General features: G+C 42.4%; 1 protein-coding gene across 4 annotated transcripts in view; it reads right to left on the minus strand.

Annotated features, from left to right (window-relative positions):
* galntl6 (polypeptide N-acetylgalactosaminyltransferase like 6) overlaps nt 1–18,260 on the minus strand; it is a 1,306,113-nt gene that overhangs the window by 979,441 nt on the left and 308,412 nt on the right. The gene's annotated exons all lie outside the window — the stretch shown is intronic.

Below are 18,260 nucleotides of genomic sequence, written 5' to 3' on the forward strand. Positions count from 1 at the left end.
ACCCCTCATTCTCCAATGCCTAGACAAATAAAGACCCAGCCTTCCTAAGCTCTCTCCAAAATTCAGTCCCTTGTGTTCCAACAACATCCTCATGACCTTCACTGCACTCTTTCCAAGTTAATGTCAGATCCCTTCCCACAGGTTTTCCTAACCTGGGGTCCACGGTGAATGGTAGGGGTCCATAACATAAAAAAGGTTGGGAACCACTGTTCCGTCACGATGACCAAAACTGAACACTATATTCCAAATGCGACTTTCCTTTAAAGGTGAGAACATAGAATTGAGATACATAAAAAGCCATCTAGGTAAGTACATGGATAGGACAGGTTTAAAGGGCTATGGGCCAAATGCGGGGAGATGGGACTTAGTTCACTGGGCATGGATGAGTTGAGCCAAAGGCTGTTTCCATGCTGTACGACCCTACAGGAGTACCTAATAAAGTGGTCACTGAGTGTACATTTTGAAACAGTTTGGAAAAGTCAAGAAAAATGCTGAAGAAATGTGTGTTTTTCCTTTGCTTCTTAAGTTTTCAATCAAAGCACTGAAGTTTGGTAAATAACCCAGTGGCTGCCCTTCAGTCTAATTTACCTTGCACTCTTGCTCCCTCAGTAAAGCAGCCATCATAATCATAGAACCCAGCCACCCCGGACATCCTCTCTTCTCCCCTCTTCCATCGGGCAGAAGATACAAAAACCTGAAAGCACATACCACCAAGCTGAAAGACTGCTTCTACGCTACTGTTGTCAGACTACTGAATGATTCCCTAGTATGATAAGATGGACTGTTGACCTCAGAATTGAGTTTAATATCACTGGCATACACCATGAAATTTGTTGTCTTTGCAGCTGCAGTACAATGCAATTAAACAAGCAGTGAAGTCGTGCCATGGATTCAATATCCATTCAGAAATAGGATGGCAGAGGAGAAGAACCTTCAGGCTCCTGTAGCTCCTTCCTTATGGTAGCAAGGACCTGGGTGATGGGGGTACTTAATGAAGGACAGCGTCGAGCTATTGTGTTATGATATTGCACCTTATTGATTACCTACACTGCACTTTCTCTGCAGCTGTTATAATTTTTTCTGCATTGTTATAGTTGTACCTTGTACTGCCTCAATGCACTGTGTAACGATTCGATCTCTATGAATAGTACACAAGGCAAGATTTCACTGTATCTTGATACATGTGACAATAATAAACCAATTCCAATTCAATGAAATCCCCCTCCTCCTAAAACCAGGTAAGAGCACTGGTCAAAGCATTACGAGCTGCTGTGCTGTTCAGTAACTGTTATACTTTCATCCAAACTCCTATAACCTAGAAATGATTAAAATGAATATCCTACTGAAAATATTTGTCATACAGTGCCTTGTAAATCACCGGCAGTTTATAAACTTTGCCTAACAGACTGATCTTGTGTCAATCTTTTCTCTAATTTATTGCATATTCCAATAAGCATAGTCCCATAAAGCAATTAAGTACCTGAAAGATCCACATCTGATTTCCTACAACATTATTACTGGTGCTGTTTTCAGTTAATATATCATAGTAATTAAACAAACAAATCACACTGCCATTTAAGGGAGCTTTCTGTGTGTTAATTGGCTCTTGCTTCACTAACATGACAACAGTGACTATATTTCAAAAGGAAAGAGACTTAAACAACAAACAGGCATAACAGGGAAATGTTGCCAGTGTGTAATTGAGTAAGTATAATTTCAACCCAGAACAAGGCACTCAGGCAGATGACTAAGGATTGATCAATAGGTTTTGACAGTCAAGTGAAGGGAGAGAAGTGGTGAGGATTACTAAAAGATTCCATGGCAGAACAGAGGCATGGCTGAGGGTTTTAGCAGCCAATTAACTGAGGTGGACCCAAAATTAACTGCAAAATCAAATCCAGATCTATAATTCCTTGAAAGTGGTCATAAATAGAGCTTTTGGCACATTGACCTTCATAATTCAATGAATTTCTACAGGAGTTGGAAAGTTATGTTGAAGTTGTGCTGTGCCTAATTTGGAGTATCATGTGCAGCTCTCGTCACTGTCGACAGGAAATATGCCAATAAGATTGATAGAGTGCAGAGAAAATTTGCAAGGATATTTCTGGAATTTGAGGACCTGAGTTATAGGGAAATGGTGAATATGTTAAAATTACAATGTAGGATAATGAGTGGAGATTTGAAGTACACAAAATTATGAGGGGTATTGATAGAGTAAATGCAAGCGGGTATTTTCCACTGAGGTTTGGTGAGACTAGAACAAGAGGCCATGGGTTAATGAGGAAAGGTGGAATGTTTAAGGGGAACTTGTTCACTCAGAGGGTGATGAGAGTGTGGAATGAGCAGCCAGCAGAAGTGGTGAAGTGGGATCGAGTTCAATATTTTTAAAATATTTGGTTAGAAACATGGATGGGAAAGATATGGAAGGCTATGGTCCAGGTGCAGGTCAATAGGACTAGGCAGAATAATAGTTCAGCATGGACTAGACAGGCTAAAAGGCCTGTTTCTGTGCTGTAGCGTTCTGCGACTCTATGAGTACATTGACTGAGTTGGAAAGTAGGCATTCCAGGTGACTACAAATTTGTGGCCTGAAAGAGAAGGTATGAGACAGTTATACCACTGTGTTACACATCTATGAAAAGTAAATAAAGATTTTTTAAAAAATATCTTTCTACAAAGACCAATAATCCAGTAACAAATTCAATCCAAAGAGAATCACAAAAAAATGGAGTAAAAATGGAGTGAAAACAAAGTGATCCGTCCGAATGATGTTTCACTACAGGACTGCGGTTAATTCCATTAGTTGAGTTTAAGATGTCTGATGTGCTGTCAAACATCTTTCTCACCAAAAGAGGCTCACGAAGGAAGACAGGAAAAAGAAGTCACCAGACATTCTGAGCCAGTTGAATGTCAGGACTGGTTTTGGTTATGGATATGTTGCTGTTCATACGGGGTGGAAGGTGGATTAGAAAGAAGTAGAAGGAACAAGGATGACCACAAGGAGATTTTTAAAAAAGCTCCGGGTAAGCTAACCTGTGTTTCACGAAGGAATGACAATTATGCATGATCAGGAGGCTCTCTATTCAGCCTTCCACGTTCTCTCCACCTTCAAAACACTGGCAGAATGTTTTATTTCAGTCAAGTTTATGCCACTTGGTCCCTGAGTGCCCAAGAGAGATTTATTGCTAGCGTGAAATACTGCTCCAGGGAGGTCAAAACCAGAAAAAAAAGATATTGAATAAACATCAAGGGATGGTAGTTTCTCCATAATATAAATCAGAGTGAGTAATGTTTAGGAAGCATGCAATGCATAATTTGCTGGAATTTATATTTATTGATTTAATAATGCTATTTATACAAGATGACCCAATTAAGATTAAGAGGTGCCAAGCAATTGTTTCTTCTCCAAATGCACTGAAGCACAAGAAAGCACAATAGATTTGGCACAAATCAGCTTGGTATAGCTGTTCTGACAAATGCAATTCCTCAGGAAATGCTGCTGTCATTTATAATGGCCCCGAGCCTTGTTTAACATTCGCAAAGCAGGATGCTGATTATAATTTCATAGAAGTGCAGCCTCGTACATCGCAAGTGCAAATGAAGGAACGAAGAGAGAGAAAGAGCAAGTACACAAAGGAAAGAGAGAGGGATGGACTGAGATGATCACTTGGCTGTGCTGGCATGTACAACATAGAACAGCATGGCACAAGAACAGGACCCTCAGTTTACAATGTTGAATTGGGATAATTAATTAAGATAATGACACCTAATCAAAATAATCCCTACTGCCTGTTCATAATCCATATCCCTCCATTCTCTGCACGTTCATGTGACCATCCCAGGAAAGGCTTCCTAACCTGGGGTCCAAGGACCCCTTGTTTAATGGAATTGGACCATCTCATATAAAAGGTCAGGAACCCCTGAACGTATGGGTAGCACGGTAGCGTAGAGGGGCAGTATAGTAGCATTGTGGTTAGCATAATGCTATTAAAGCTCCAGTGATCAACAATCACTGTTCAATTCCCACTGCTTTCTGTAAGAAGTTTGTATACTCTTTCCATGACTGCGTGGGTTTCCTCCAGGTGCCCTGGTTTCCTCCCACATTTCAAAGATGTACAGGTTAGAGTTAGTAAGTTGTGCGCACGCTATTTTGGTGTTGGAAGTGTGTCGACACTTGCAGGCTACCCCTCAACACAAATTCAGACTGTTGTTGACAGAAGTGACACATTTCACTGTATGCTTTGACATTTTTATGTACATGTGATAATAAAGCTAATCTTTATCTTTCCCACCACCCTGATTTCACCTGTCACCTGCCAGCTTGTCCACCTTCCCTCCCCCCACCCCCCCCATTTTATTCTGGCATCTTCCCCCTTCATTTCCAGTCCTGATGAAGGGTCTCAGCCTGAAACATTGACTGTTTCTTCATTTTCATTGATGCTGCCTGATCTGCTGTCTTCCTCCAGAATTTTGTGTGTGTTGCTCTGGATTTCCAGAACGTGCAGAATCCCTTGTGTTTAAACTTTATCTTTATCATCTTTTTAGAAATCTTTGAGATCCTCCATCACAATTGTCTCCACCACTAACTCTGGAAACACAATCCAGGCACCCTCCCTGTAAAAAAACCTTGCCCCTCTCATCTACTCCCCTTTCCCCTCTCTCCCTTTAAATCAGAGGTTCTTAACATGACCCCTTGCTTAATGGTAAGGCTCTATGGCAAAAAATGGTTGATACCCCCTGCTTTAAATGTTATTTTGACACTGGGGTAAAGAAACTTACTTTATCTACTCTACTCACACCTTTCATAAATTTATAATTTTCTCTCAGGTCTCAGATGGAACAGTCTCAGGGGCCAAAGACCCTGTTTCCAGGTTGTATATCTGCATGACATTATTTCTTATCTCATTCAGTCTCAGATTAATGGTGGCTCTCCTCCCTTTGAATCGGAAGGTTATGCTCCAACCCTACGCCCTGAACCTGAAGACATAATCCAGCCTGGCACTTCAATGCTTTATGGAAGAATTCCGAAATGTCAGTGATGTTAAACTGATGCTAGCCACTCCTACATCCAAACCCGTGGCCCAACTATTTTCTCTGGATCAACGTCAGTGTAACAGGCCGGCTGGTCCTTGTACCGCAAGAGCTTGTAGTTTAAACTGGGATAATTTATTATTTTTTAGATTTAGAGGTAACAGGTCCAACAAGCCCATGCCACCCAATTATACCCGTGTGATGAACTAGACCTTTGGACTGTGGAGGAAACCAGAGGAAGCCCTTATGGTCATGGGGAGAACATGCAAACTCTTCCCAGTCAGCGGAGTGTTAAACCCGGGTCACTGGCGGTTTAATAGCACTACGCTAAGTACTATACTACTCTGCCACCCCTAACCTTCTAATGACAACTGTGACTACATTTGATAAGGACCTCATGGACTGCAGAACGCTTCTCTCCTTGCACAGTGAATGAAAGGCAATAAATTAATGGCAATCTTTCATCCCTTTGCTCTTCCTCAAACAGATAACTTGCTCATTTATCACATTTGTGGGACCATGCTGAGTGCGGATTGTCGGATTATAGTAGCGGGTGCACTTCAGAACTCCTCCCCTGTTTGTCAGACACGTGGCAATGCCTTGAAGATGCAAGAGAATGCCACATAAATTTAAGCTTCATCTTTCTTCTCTCTTTTATCTGTTCTTCACCCTTTCATTTTGCTGCTCTTGTCTTTGATCTCTCTTGTCCGCTATTCGCCCACCTAATCATGAATCTGGTAAATGTTTCTTTTGTGCAGTGGAATGACAGGAGCATTGAAGAAAGCTTGCTGCAGGAGGTAAAGACTTTGGGTTGGGTAAAGCATTTTCACTCTTGCCGTGAATATATGGCTCTGCTTGTTCATTTATTTTTATTTATATTTTATTTAGAGATGCAGCACAGAACAGACCCTTCAACCCTAGTCTCATCACAGGACAACTTACAATGACCAATTAATCTACTAACCGGTATGTCTTTGTACTGTGGGAGGAAACCCACGCAGACACAGGGAGAACGTACAAGCTCCTTACTGATGGCACCAGAATTGAACTCTGAACTCTGACACCTGAGCTGTAATAGTGTCACGCTAACTACTGCGCCTCTTTGCCCACACACACACATCAGAGCCGTCTCTATTTCCTGAGGAGACTGAGGTCCTTTAACATCTGCCAGACGATGCTGAGGATGTTCTACGAGTCTGTGGTGGCCAGTGCTATCATGTTTGCTGTTGTGTGCTGGGGCAGCAGGCTGAGGGTAGCAGACACCAACAGAATCAACAAACTCATTCGTAAGGCCAGTGATGTTGTGGGGATGGAACTGGACTCTCTGACAGTGGTGTCTGAAAAGAGGATGCTGTCCAAGTTGCATGCCATCTTGGACAATGTCTCCCATCCACTACATAATGTTGGGCACAGGAGTACATTCAGCCAGAGACTCATTCCACCGAGATGCAACACAGAGCGTCATAGGAAGTCATTCCTGCCTGTGGCCATCAAACTTTACAACTCCTCCCTTGGAGGGGCAGACACCCTGAGCCAATAGGCTGCTCCTGGACTTATTTCCTGGCATAAATTACATATTACTATTTAACTATTTATGGTTTTATTACTATTTAGTTATTTATGGTGCAAATGTAACGAAAACCAATTTCCCCTGTGATCAATAAAGTATGACTATGACTATGACTATGACTAGAACTCATCACATCTCTACAACCTACGATCACTTTCAACTCATGTTCTTGGTATTATTATATTTTGTTATTCAAACAATTTCTCTTCTTTTGCACATTTGTTGCTTGTCAGTCTTTATGTATAGTTTTTTAATAAATTCTATCATATTCCTTCACTTTTCTGGAAATGCCTGCAATAAAGTGAATTTCAAGATTGTATCAAGGATCAACCCTGTTGTCCATATACATGGGATACACTGTTGGGTGTCAGTGCGACATGCAACTCAAAATGCCAACGTTCAACAATGATAAAGAATAAGAAGTTATATAAAAAATAAAGTTAGAGGTTAAAGTAGGGATCTGGAATAAAATGTGCAAAAATATATAAATGCAAGCATGTATTTACAATGTAAACAGCATTATAAAAGTTGTTTTAAGTGTTTACAGTGTAGTGACTGAAGTAATAAACAAGGCCCGCGGAGGTGGTAGAGGAAGGGAGGTGGGGTTAACTAGAATGGTTGACGTGGTAACATATACATACTCGGATAATAAATTTTACTTTGATTTTGACGATAATCAGGACTACAGGTTTGAAAGGCTTTCCCTGCCTTGATCTAGCATCAAATAGGTAGACCCGCCAAAGAGCTTGAGACCCATAGTACCCTGCTCCTCAACACTGGAGGGTCCAAGAGGTAGTCACATGGAACAGGAATTGTTGGCCAAGTCTTGCATTGTGAAAGTGAATTAACATGAAGGGGATGATAGAAATTCAAAGCTCTCTTCCTTAAACATTAACTGATGTGAGACCAACAGTCAATACTAAACCTGAACTTGATTAACTTATACTTTATACTTTATTCTTTATTGTCACTAAACAATTGATACTAGAACATACACTCATCATAGCGATATTTGATTCTGTGCTTCCCGCTCCCTGGATTACAAATGAATAATAAATATTAAAAATTTAAATTATAAATCATAAATAGAAAATAGAAAAATGGAAAATAAGGTAGTGCAAAAAATCCGAGAGTCAGGTCCAGATATTTGGAGGGTATGGCTCAGATCCGGATCAGGATCCGTTCAGCAGTCTTATCACAGTTGGAAAGAAGCTGTTCCCAAATCTGGCCATACAAGTCTTAAAGCTCCTGAGCCTTCTCCCGGAGGGAAGAGGGACGAAAACTGTGTTGGCTGGGTGGGTTGTGTCCTTGATTATCCTGGCAGCCCTGCTCCGACAGCGTGCAGTGTAAAGTGAGTCCACAGACGGAAGATTTGAAGGATGTGAGGGCGTAGTATGTATTGGAGTAGGGCAATAGACACCCTGATAGGAACCAGACTTAGAACATAGCATAGAGAACAAAGAACATATGCAAAAAAAGGCCATTCAGCCCATCTGTCTGAGCTGCCTTGAAGCTGATTTAAACTAAATCTCTTTTGCCTGTACATGATCCATACCCTGCCATTTCACACATATTTATGTCTCTATCTAAGAGCATCCTTAATGCCACTATCAAATCTGATTCTACCATTACCCCTTGGAGCATGTTCCGGCCACAGTACCAACCTCTGTAAAATATTTCACCACACACGTTTTTAAGCTTTTCTCCTCTCACCTGGAACGCATGTCCAGTAGTACTTGACATTTTTACCCAATAAAAAAGAAAGGTTCCAACTACCTAGCCTATCGAGGCTTCTCATAAATTTATGAACTTTTTTTCAGGCATCCCTTCAGTCTCTGTTGCTCCAGAGAAAACAGCCCGAGTTTGTCCAAACAATCCTTAAAGCTCATACCCTTCAACCAGGCAGCATCCTGGTAAACCTTTTAGAACATAGAACAGTACTGCACAGTACAGGCCTTTTGGCCCATGATGTTGTACCAACCTTTTAGTCTACTTGAAGATCAATCTAACCCCTCCTATATCGCCCTCTGGTTTTCTATTACCCACATGATTATCTAAGAGTTTCTTAAATAACCCTAATCTACCACTACCACTGGAAGAGTGTTTCATGCACTCACCACTCTGGGTAAAAACCCACCCCTAACATCCTCCCTATACCTTCCTTCAATTACCTTAAAATTATGCCCCCTTGTATTAGTCATTTCCCCACCAGGGAAAAAGTCTCTGGCTACTCATTCCATCAATGTCTGTTATCATCTTATGCATCTCTGTCAAGTCACCCCTCATCTTCTCCCCAAAGAGAAAAGCCCTAGCTCACTCAACCTCTTCTCATGAGACATGCTCTTTAATCCAGTAGCAACCTGGTAAATCTCCTTCGCACTCTCTAAGAATTCACGTCCTTCCTATAATGAGGTGACCAGTACTGAACGTAAGTGCGGTTTAAACCAGGGTTTTATAGAGTTGCGACATTAACCCTCCCGCACCCTCCCCAAAGCATCCACATCCTACCTGTACTAGGACAATGATTAGGGGCTAATTTGTCTCCCCTTGTGATTAGGATCCTATGACAAGCCATGATGGAATACCACAGTACCTTGTCCAAGTGTGGGAAGATTGGGATTTCTTTTTCTCTATTATGGGTATTGCATGCAAAATTACTGCGCAAACATTCAGGCATCGTATCATATTCCCAGCATCTACAATATTTAATAGAGGTGCTAACCTTTCACCTTTATAAAGCATGTAACTCAGCTAAAGTAAGGGTAGGACTTGGAATGAGCAAGTTCAGCATTTGTACTGCCTCCAGCGATATCCAAAATTAATTGAAAGACTATGCTATCAAACTGTAAAGCTAACTGCTTACTACCTAAAGGTTGAAGTTACGGAAAAGGTTGGTTACTTACCAATGTCACACATTTGATTTTCCCTTAAAAACATCATTTCATTTATGCAACACATTTTTTTTAGCCTTGGGTGAAGAAGAGTGTAATGGAAACAATTTAAAATGATGGTGGTACTGATGACTTGTAATAGCCTCAAGACATGTTTTGACACACTGACTTGTGGCTGACAAAAAATAAGCCCTGAATGAGCTTGCAGAATGTTACAAACAGAATGAGGAGGAGAAGATGAAGATAACATGAGAGAAGGACCTGGCAGGGACGGCAGTCACCAGGTGGATTGTTATCTTCCTTATTCAGGCTTTTACTTCAGTTTGCCAATTTGGCTAGGATTCATTCCTGGAGGTGCTGCCACATCTTTCTATCCCATCCTCAAACTCAAACCATTGGTCGACCCACCTGTCCATTCTGAGAGTGTACCAATTAGAAACGAGCTAAGCACAGCTCCAATGCAGTATTCAAGTTTGTTATTGGCTGAATCAAAGGTGGTGATGAATCAGTTTAGAGGAGGGAGATTGAAAATCTGGCGGAGTGGTGCCATAACAACGACATCTCACTCAATGTGAGAAAGACTATGAGCTGATTATTGACTTCAGAAGGATAGAAGGTCCATGAGATAGTCCTTATCAGAGGATCAGAGGTGGGGAGGGGTGAGCAACTTCAAATTCCTCAATGTTATCATTTTAGAGGATCTATACATCAGTGCTTTTACAAAGAAAGCATGGTAGCACCTCCTCTTCCTTAGGAGTTTGTGAAGATTCAGCACAACATCTAAATCTTTGAAAAACTTCTATAGATGTGTGGTGGCATCCGTTAGTCTCTTGAGACCATGGATCTGCGCCTGGAAAGTCTTGCTTCAATCTGTGTTAGAGCAGCATCTGTTGTGGCTGTAGAGGCCCACACGGGAGTGACAGTCTCGGCTGCAGCGACTGCACTTGAAGGCGTTGTCCTCCAGTGTTATCTTGGTGCTGTTTTTCTGACGAGTGCGCTTTTCTTCAGCAGCAAGCCTCAGCCTCTCTTCTCCTCTTTTTAGACCTCTGCGTAGTTCCAGCCTCCAGTGAGAGCGGTCGCTTGATAGATGTGTAGTGGAGAGTATATTGACTGGTTGTATCACAGCCTGGTTTGGAAACACTGATGCCTTTAAATAGAAAAACCTACAAAAAGTAGCGATACGGCTCAGTCCATTATGGATAAAGCCCTCCTCACTGTTGAGCACATTTACATGAAACACTATTGCAGGAAAGCAGTATCCATCATCAGGGACCTGCTCCACCCAGGACATTGCTGCCATCAGGAAGAAGGTACAGGAGGCCCAGGATTCACTTGACCAGGTTCAGGAACAGTTACTACACCTCAACCATCAGGTCCTTGAAGCAAAAGGGATAACTTCACTCAATTTCACTTGCCCCATCCACAACAAATGGACTCGCTTTCAATGGCTCTTCATCTCATGTTCTTAATATTTATTGCTTAATTATTATTATTCCTTTTTTTAAAATTCCTTTTGCATTCGCACTGTTGGTTGTCTTTTGCTTTCTGGTTGAACTCCCAAGTTGATGCAGTCTTTCATTGATTCTCTTATGGTTATTATTCTACGGATTTATTGTGTATACCACTAGAAAATGAATCTTGGGGTCACAGATGGTGACATATATGTACTTTGATAATAAATTTTTCTTTGAACTTTTGATCTTTGGACTCTTTGGCATTCAATGGGATGATTCCAAACTGTTAGTCAAATAGCTTACTTTTCTCTCCTAAACTGTGATAATTAATTAAAAATCACTCTAAGAAACACATTTATAAAATGCCATTCTTAATCAGTCCATATCTATCTAAATACTTATATATCCAGTCCCTTAGAATACCTTCGAATAACTTTCCTAGCACTGATGTCAGACCTCACAGGCCTATAATTTCCTGGTTTAAATTAGAGCACTTTTTAAACAGCAGAACCTCTCTTGGCACTATGGATGTTTGAAGTATCTCTTCTGTATTTGCGTCCTGTAGGGTCTGAGGGATCACCTTGTCAGACCTGAGGATTTATCCACCCTGATTTGCCTCAGGGTAGCAAACACCTCCTCCTGTGTAATCTGTACAGAGTACAAGAAGTTAATGCCACTTTGCCTTAATGCTGTAGGAACTGTATCCAACTCCTGAGTAAATACAGATGCAAAGAATTATTTTAAGATCTCCCACATCTGATTGCCATTTTGGTCTTCCAAAGAACCAATTTTATCACTTACAATCCTTTTGCTCTTAACATATCACTAGAAACCCTTAGGCTTCTCTTTCACGTTGTCTGCTAGAGCAGTGGTCCCCAACCACCAGGCCGCAAAGCATGTGCTACTGGGCCACAAGGAAACTATATGATTTGGCGATATGAAACGATATGAGTCAGCTGCACCTTTCCTCATTTTCTGTCACCCCCACCGTTGAACTTGAACGCACGCGTCAAGAAGATCAACTCCCGTGCAAAGTCAAGGCTGAATATCCTGAGGTAGCCACAAAAGCACTGAAAACATTGCTTCCATTTCCAACATCATACCTTTGTGAAGCAGGGTTTTCTGCAGTGAATGCAATGAAAACTAAATCGCGGAATAGACTGGACATAAGGAACCCCCTTCGAGTATCTCTGTCTCCCATCACCCCTCAATGGGACCGTCTTGTTGCAGGAAAACAAGCCCAGGGCTCCCACTGATTCAGCGATATTGGTGTGTTGCAATGATTACATATGTTCATACGAGGAAAATATGCGCTGTGTGTTTAATATCCAAATGTTACTTAAAATATTATGATGCCATTGACTTATAAGTGACTTATAATTGACTTATCACTATATTCATGCGAGGAAAATATGCGCTGTGTGTTTAATATTAAATTCATTAGATAAACCCTTATAGAAACAAAATTGAATGTATTAGCCACTTATAAGTGGCTTATAGTTGACTTATCACCTATATTCCAGTTGTGATTATCACACCCCCCCCACCCGATCGTCCAGTCCGCAAGAATATTGTCAATATCAAACCGGTCCGTGGTGCAAAAAAGGTTGGGGACCCCTGTGCTAGAGCAACTTCATGCCTTCTTTTAGCCTTCCCAATTTCTTCCTTAATTGTTCTCTAAAAAACTTATGCCGTCCCTCCTCCAGCAACTTCTTATCCACATAGTAAGCTCTATAAATTCCTAGAGCTAGCTTCACTAGTAAGTGGCACAGGTAGTAATCCTGGATCACAACTCTGGAGCTCCTGCCCTTTAACTTGGCACCTAACTCCGTGAACTTTCTGTGCAGAATCTCACCACCGTCCTACCCGTGTCATTAGTACCTACATGGGCCACGACCTCTGGCTGTTCACCCTCCCACCCTCTCAGAATACTGAGGACTCGATCCTAGATGTCCCGGACTTTGGTACCCAGAAGATAACATACCATCTGGGAATCTCGTTCTCACCCACAGAACCTTCTGTCTGTCCCCCTAACGAATCCCCTACCACCACAGCGTGCCTCTTCCCCCCCATCCCCACCTTCTGTTCTGAGACACAGAGGCAGGCTGAGTGGCAGAGACCTGACCACTGTGACTTTCGTCTGTTAGGTCATCCCGCCCTGTCCCCCAACAGTACCTAAAGTGTTTTTGAGGGGGATGGCCACAGGGGTACTCTGCATTGGCTCCTTAATCTCTTTCCCCTTCCTGACTATCACCCAGTTTCCTGTGTCCTGCACCTTGGGTGTATATCCTATCTATCAACCCTTCATCCTCCCAGATAATCCGGAGTTCATCCAGCTCCAACTCCAACTCCTTGACCTGGATCATTAGAAGCTGCAGCTGAATACACTTCTCGCAATCGTAGTCGTCAGGGACACTGGAAGGCTCCCTGCCTTCCCACGTCCCACAAGAGGAGCATTCAACTGTCCTGCCTGGCATCTTGACTGTTCTAACTGAGCAGATATAAAGAACAGAAGAGAGAAAAAAAAACTTTACCTAGAGCATTTTTTTCTTTTTTTTTGATTTCTCTGACTGAAGCCTCGTAGAGCTAAAGGCTCAAGATCACCAATCTAACTCTGGCTGCTGCGCTTGTCCCTGCCTTCCTTCCATTTTGCTCTTGCTAATCAATCCCGAGCACACATTAGACGCTGGTCAGAGATCAATTACACTGCCGCGATCCGCCGCCACCCTTTTCAACTCGGGCAGAGGACCTGAGTGAAACCCCTCCTCTGAAACTTCTGATATCCGGATTAATTTCTGATCAAGCTCAATTATGCTACCGCGATCCGCCGCTGCCTTTTTCTACTTGGGCAGTGGACCTGAGTGAAATCCCCTCCTCTGAAACTACATTACTAGTCCTCTGGTAATGAATGCTGACGTTGTATTTGTCCTCCTTACCACCAACTAGAACTGCAAACTCATATTTAGGAAATCCTACTGACGTCCAAAAATTTCTTAAGCACCACCACCACCACCTGCCCGGCAGGCCCTTTCCAGACACCCACCGCTTCTTGTTAAAGTTCTATCAAGGCTTCCCTCAGCCTCTGCCCTCCAGAGAGAACAGACCAAGTTTGTCCCAAAGTGGCATTTTTCCCTTTCTTTCCCAGTCCTGAAGAAGGGTCTCTGCCCAAAACACTGAATGTTTATTTACTTCCACAGATGACCTGCTGAGTTCCTCTAGCAATTTGTATGTGTTGCCAAGTTTGTCCAAGCTCTCCTTATAGCACATACCCTCGAATCCAGGCAACATCCTGGTTACATTTTCCTGCACCCTCTCTAAAGCCTCAGCATCCTCCCTATAACGGGGCGAGTATTACAGAACTGTATGCAATACTCCAAGTGTGGCCTAACTTGAAACTTATAAAGCTCCTGCCTTTTAAACCCAATGCCTCAACTAATAATGACAAGCATGCCGTACAGTATGTATTTTTAGTCACCTGCGTAGTCACTGTCAGGGAGCTAAGAACTTGGACACCAAGATCCCTGTGTCCACCAACACTATTAAGAGTCCTAAAGCTCAGTAATGTGTTCCCCTTTTGCAGTATGAGTGCTTGTGTGGGGAGTATCAACGTTCTGCGCTGCCTCCAGTTTGTGTAGCTGTTAACGGAGAAACACAGGCTGCATTTACAGGATGCCTTCATTGCACCTCTCTTGTGTGTTGTTAAACCTATTCTGTCTCACGCACTGCTGGCTATGACAGCAATCTTTGCATCATGAAAGGAAGAGGCAAGACTTGATTTCTCGATGACCCGTCAAGCAGAAAAATCAGTTTACAACTGTAACGAGATTCCTCTTTGACACCTCAGATGTCCAACAGAATATCGAAGCTTGGAACCAGGGAAAGGGAAGAGGAGGGAAATACCAGAGAAAGAATCTGGAGGCATAATATACAGGAATGGGGGTGCAGAACCTGTCCTGGAGTAAAACCTTGCACTTGTGACTTGCATGTTACTTTCTTGAAGATGTCTTGTGCTGTTATGATGTTGTATTACAGTATTAATGTCGGAGCAGTGCTGCCAGGATAATCAAGGACACGACCCACCCAGTCAACACACTTTTCGTCCCTCTTTCCTCCGGGAGAAGGCTCAGGAGCTTGAAGACTCATACGGCCAGATTTAGGAACAGCTTCTTTCCAACTGTGATAAGACTGCTGAACGGATCCTGACCCGGATCTGGGCCGTACCCTCCAAATATCCAGACCTGCATCTCGGTTTTTTTGCACTACCTTACTTTCCATTTTTCTATTTTCTATTTATGATTTAAAATTTAAATTGTAATATTTACTAATTTTTACTATTTTTAATATCTTTAATATTTGTAATCCAGGGAGCGGGGAGCACAAAATCAAATATCGCTGTGATGATTGTACATTCTAGTATCAATTGTTTGGCGACAATAAGGTATAAAGTATAATGTAGGAAAATGGCAGTCCATTTGTGCACAGAACTCTCACATACACCAGATAATCTGGTGCTAGTAATGACGAATGAATGTGTCAGTGGGCACTCCTTACACACGCACATACCCTCACGCACAAACACTGCCTTGTCATTCTGCTGTTGGTGCAGTGAGTGTGTACACTTCAATGTCATCACCGGTACAGTGTGTTCTCATAATAAACCAACTATTTTCCCTCTGCATTGCTACATACATTCAGAGTCAGACACCAACGTTTAGCTTAGTTCTAAATCGCGCTCAGTTGTCTTTATGGTACCTTTCTCGCCATACACGCCAGAATATTTCACTTCTCTAGTGATGAGGATGTGTAAACATGTATATGTTGTTTGAATATTGTATTTAAGGAAGATACATAGAAACATAGAAAATAGGTGCAGGAGTAGGCCATTCAGCCCTTCAAGCCTGTACAGCCATTCAGTATGATCATGGCTGATCATCCAACTCAGAACCCTATACCTGCCTTCTCTCCATACCCCCTGATCCCTTTAGCTACAATGGCCGTATCTAACTCCCTCTTAAATATAGCCAATGAACTGGCCTCAACTGTTTCCTGTGGCAGAGAATTCCACAGATTCACCACTTTCTGTATGAAGAAGTTTTTCCTCATCTCGGTCCTAAAATGCTTCCCCTTTATCCTCAAACTGTGACCCCTTGTTCTGGACTTCCCCAACATTGGGAACATTCTTCCTACATCTAGCCTGTCCAATCCCTTTAGAATACTTCGGTTTATTTTGTAATATGATTATAACTATATTGTGGGGGGCATCAAATTCCTATTTATGTGTAGTCTTAAGTTAACTTTGTGAGTAATTAAAGATAGTATGTCCACGTGCCAAATAAAAAGGAGTTCATCACCCTCAATAGGGGAGAGAGACAGGGGCTGACAGGAGATCACACCGGACCAGAATAAGTATGGAGCTATTATTCTGCTTTCTTGTAGATATCATTTTGTACGTACTGGCATTTTTCATTTTACAAATGCTGTTCAGTGTTGTAAGTTTGATTTTTAACACACCTTATAAACACAAATTATTGCACAGTGGATTCAGCTGGAAAAAGGTTAAAAAAAAATCAATGCAGATAAGATGTGTTAAAGCTACAGGGAAAGTTTAATGCAGATAAATGATAAAGTGCAGGATCATAACCAGGTAGTTCGTGAAGCCAAGAGATCAACTTATCCTACAAGAGGTCCATGCTAAAGTCTGGTAACAGTGGGGTAGAAGCTCCCCTTGAGCCTAGTGGTATGTGCATTGACGTTTTTGTATCTTCTGTCCAAAGGGAGAGGTGAGGTAGGGAGAATGTCTGGGGTGGGTGGGGCATCTTTGATTATGCTGCCTGCTTTACTGAGGCAGTGAGAAGGACAAACAGAGTCCATAGAAAGGAGGCTGGTTCCTCTGATGTGCAGTTTCTTGAGATCACGTGCAGGGCAGTTGCCATACCAAGCCATTATGCATCCAGACAGAATGCTTTCTGTCTGATAAGTTTATGAAAGAGTTCTTCACCGTGGGAGCGTAACCAGTCCCTGCTGTAATGTGGAATTCACTTTTGTGGAAAGTGGTTAAAGGAAAACTAGATACAATGCTACAGGATTCATGGATGACAAGGGCTGTTAAAGGTTAGAGTTGCAGCCTCTCAGCCCCTGAGACCTGGGTTCGATTCTGACCTCAGAGTTTGCACCTTCTCCCTATGACTATGGTCAACCTTCCTCCTAAAGGTGAAGTGGCCAGCCAGCCTGTGGGTGATTGCGTGACGAAAAGAGATTCGATGGGCGTGAGAGAGAGGGAGTTAACTGCAAGGGGAATGGGGTGTGTGGGATTGGTGTACTGGGAGCTGACAAATGCCCAGTTGGCTCACTAGCCTCTCTTTCTGCAATAATAAACAAGGTGCAGAAGGTTACAGTGATGAATTGGGACTGAATACTGGGAGCAACATTGTGTTTGCATCAGTACAGAATGGCTGGCTTTGGTGTTGAATGTTTTTTTTATTTTATTGAGATACAGCACGGAATAGGCCCTGCACAGCAATTTAATCCTAACCTAATCACGGGACAATTTACAATGAACAACAAGCCTACCAACCAGTACATCTGTGGACTGTGGGAGGAAACCCATGTAGTCCCAGGGAGAACGTACAAACTTCTTACTGGCAGCATCAGAAATTGAATCCAGGTCACCTATACTGTAAAGCATTGTGTTAATCACTGTACTACCCATACAAGACTCTAATACAGAACTTTAAATAAATACTGGTGTACCTTTGCCCCTCACACGGGGTCGTGTTGCTGACCTAACCTAGTCTTGTCTTTCTCCAGGAACAATGACTGGGAGAGTGTAATCGATTCATTATGTTTTAACCTCTTAGTAGATGGCCAATCGACACAGGTGGCCTACTTCAGTTTAAACTGTCTCCAGGTCAGTGTTTCTCATTGTTTTTTTTGGCAATAGTTCTAACAGTATGTGCCCAGAAGAGTTTGAAGCCTGGTGTCGGCAGGCTCAAGTCTGTGTCCGCTAGAGGCTTGTGGTAAACCAGATATATATACATAGGTTGTAACTGGGTTACCAGTCTGGACACGCCCCTCTGCTGACTGCTCCTGTGGGTCCTCCCACAGACCCCTGAATAAAGGCGATTGTGTCACTGCTCCTCCCTCAGTCCAGGACAGATACTCAGCATGGACGTTGGTCCATTTACTGTTAATAAAAGCCTTTCAGTATTTACTCTACTTCCAGTCTTTTGGAGTAATTGATAGTGCATCAAGGCTGGAGCTAGAGGCCCCTCCTGGGGTGAAAGGGCTATGTATGTGTGTGGGTGGTGGGAGTGA

Source organism: Mobula hypostoma, chromosome 5 (genome assembly GCF_963921235.1).
Source record: "Mobula hypostoma chromosome 5, sMobHyp1.1, whole genome shotgun sequence".
Lineage (NCBI taxonomy): Eukaryota > Metazoa > Chordata > Chondrichthyes > Myliobatiformes > Myliobatidae > Mobula > Mobula hypostoma.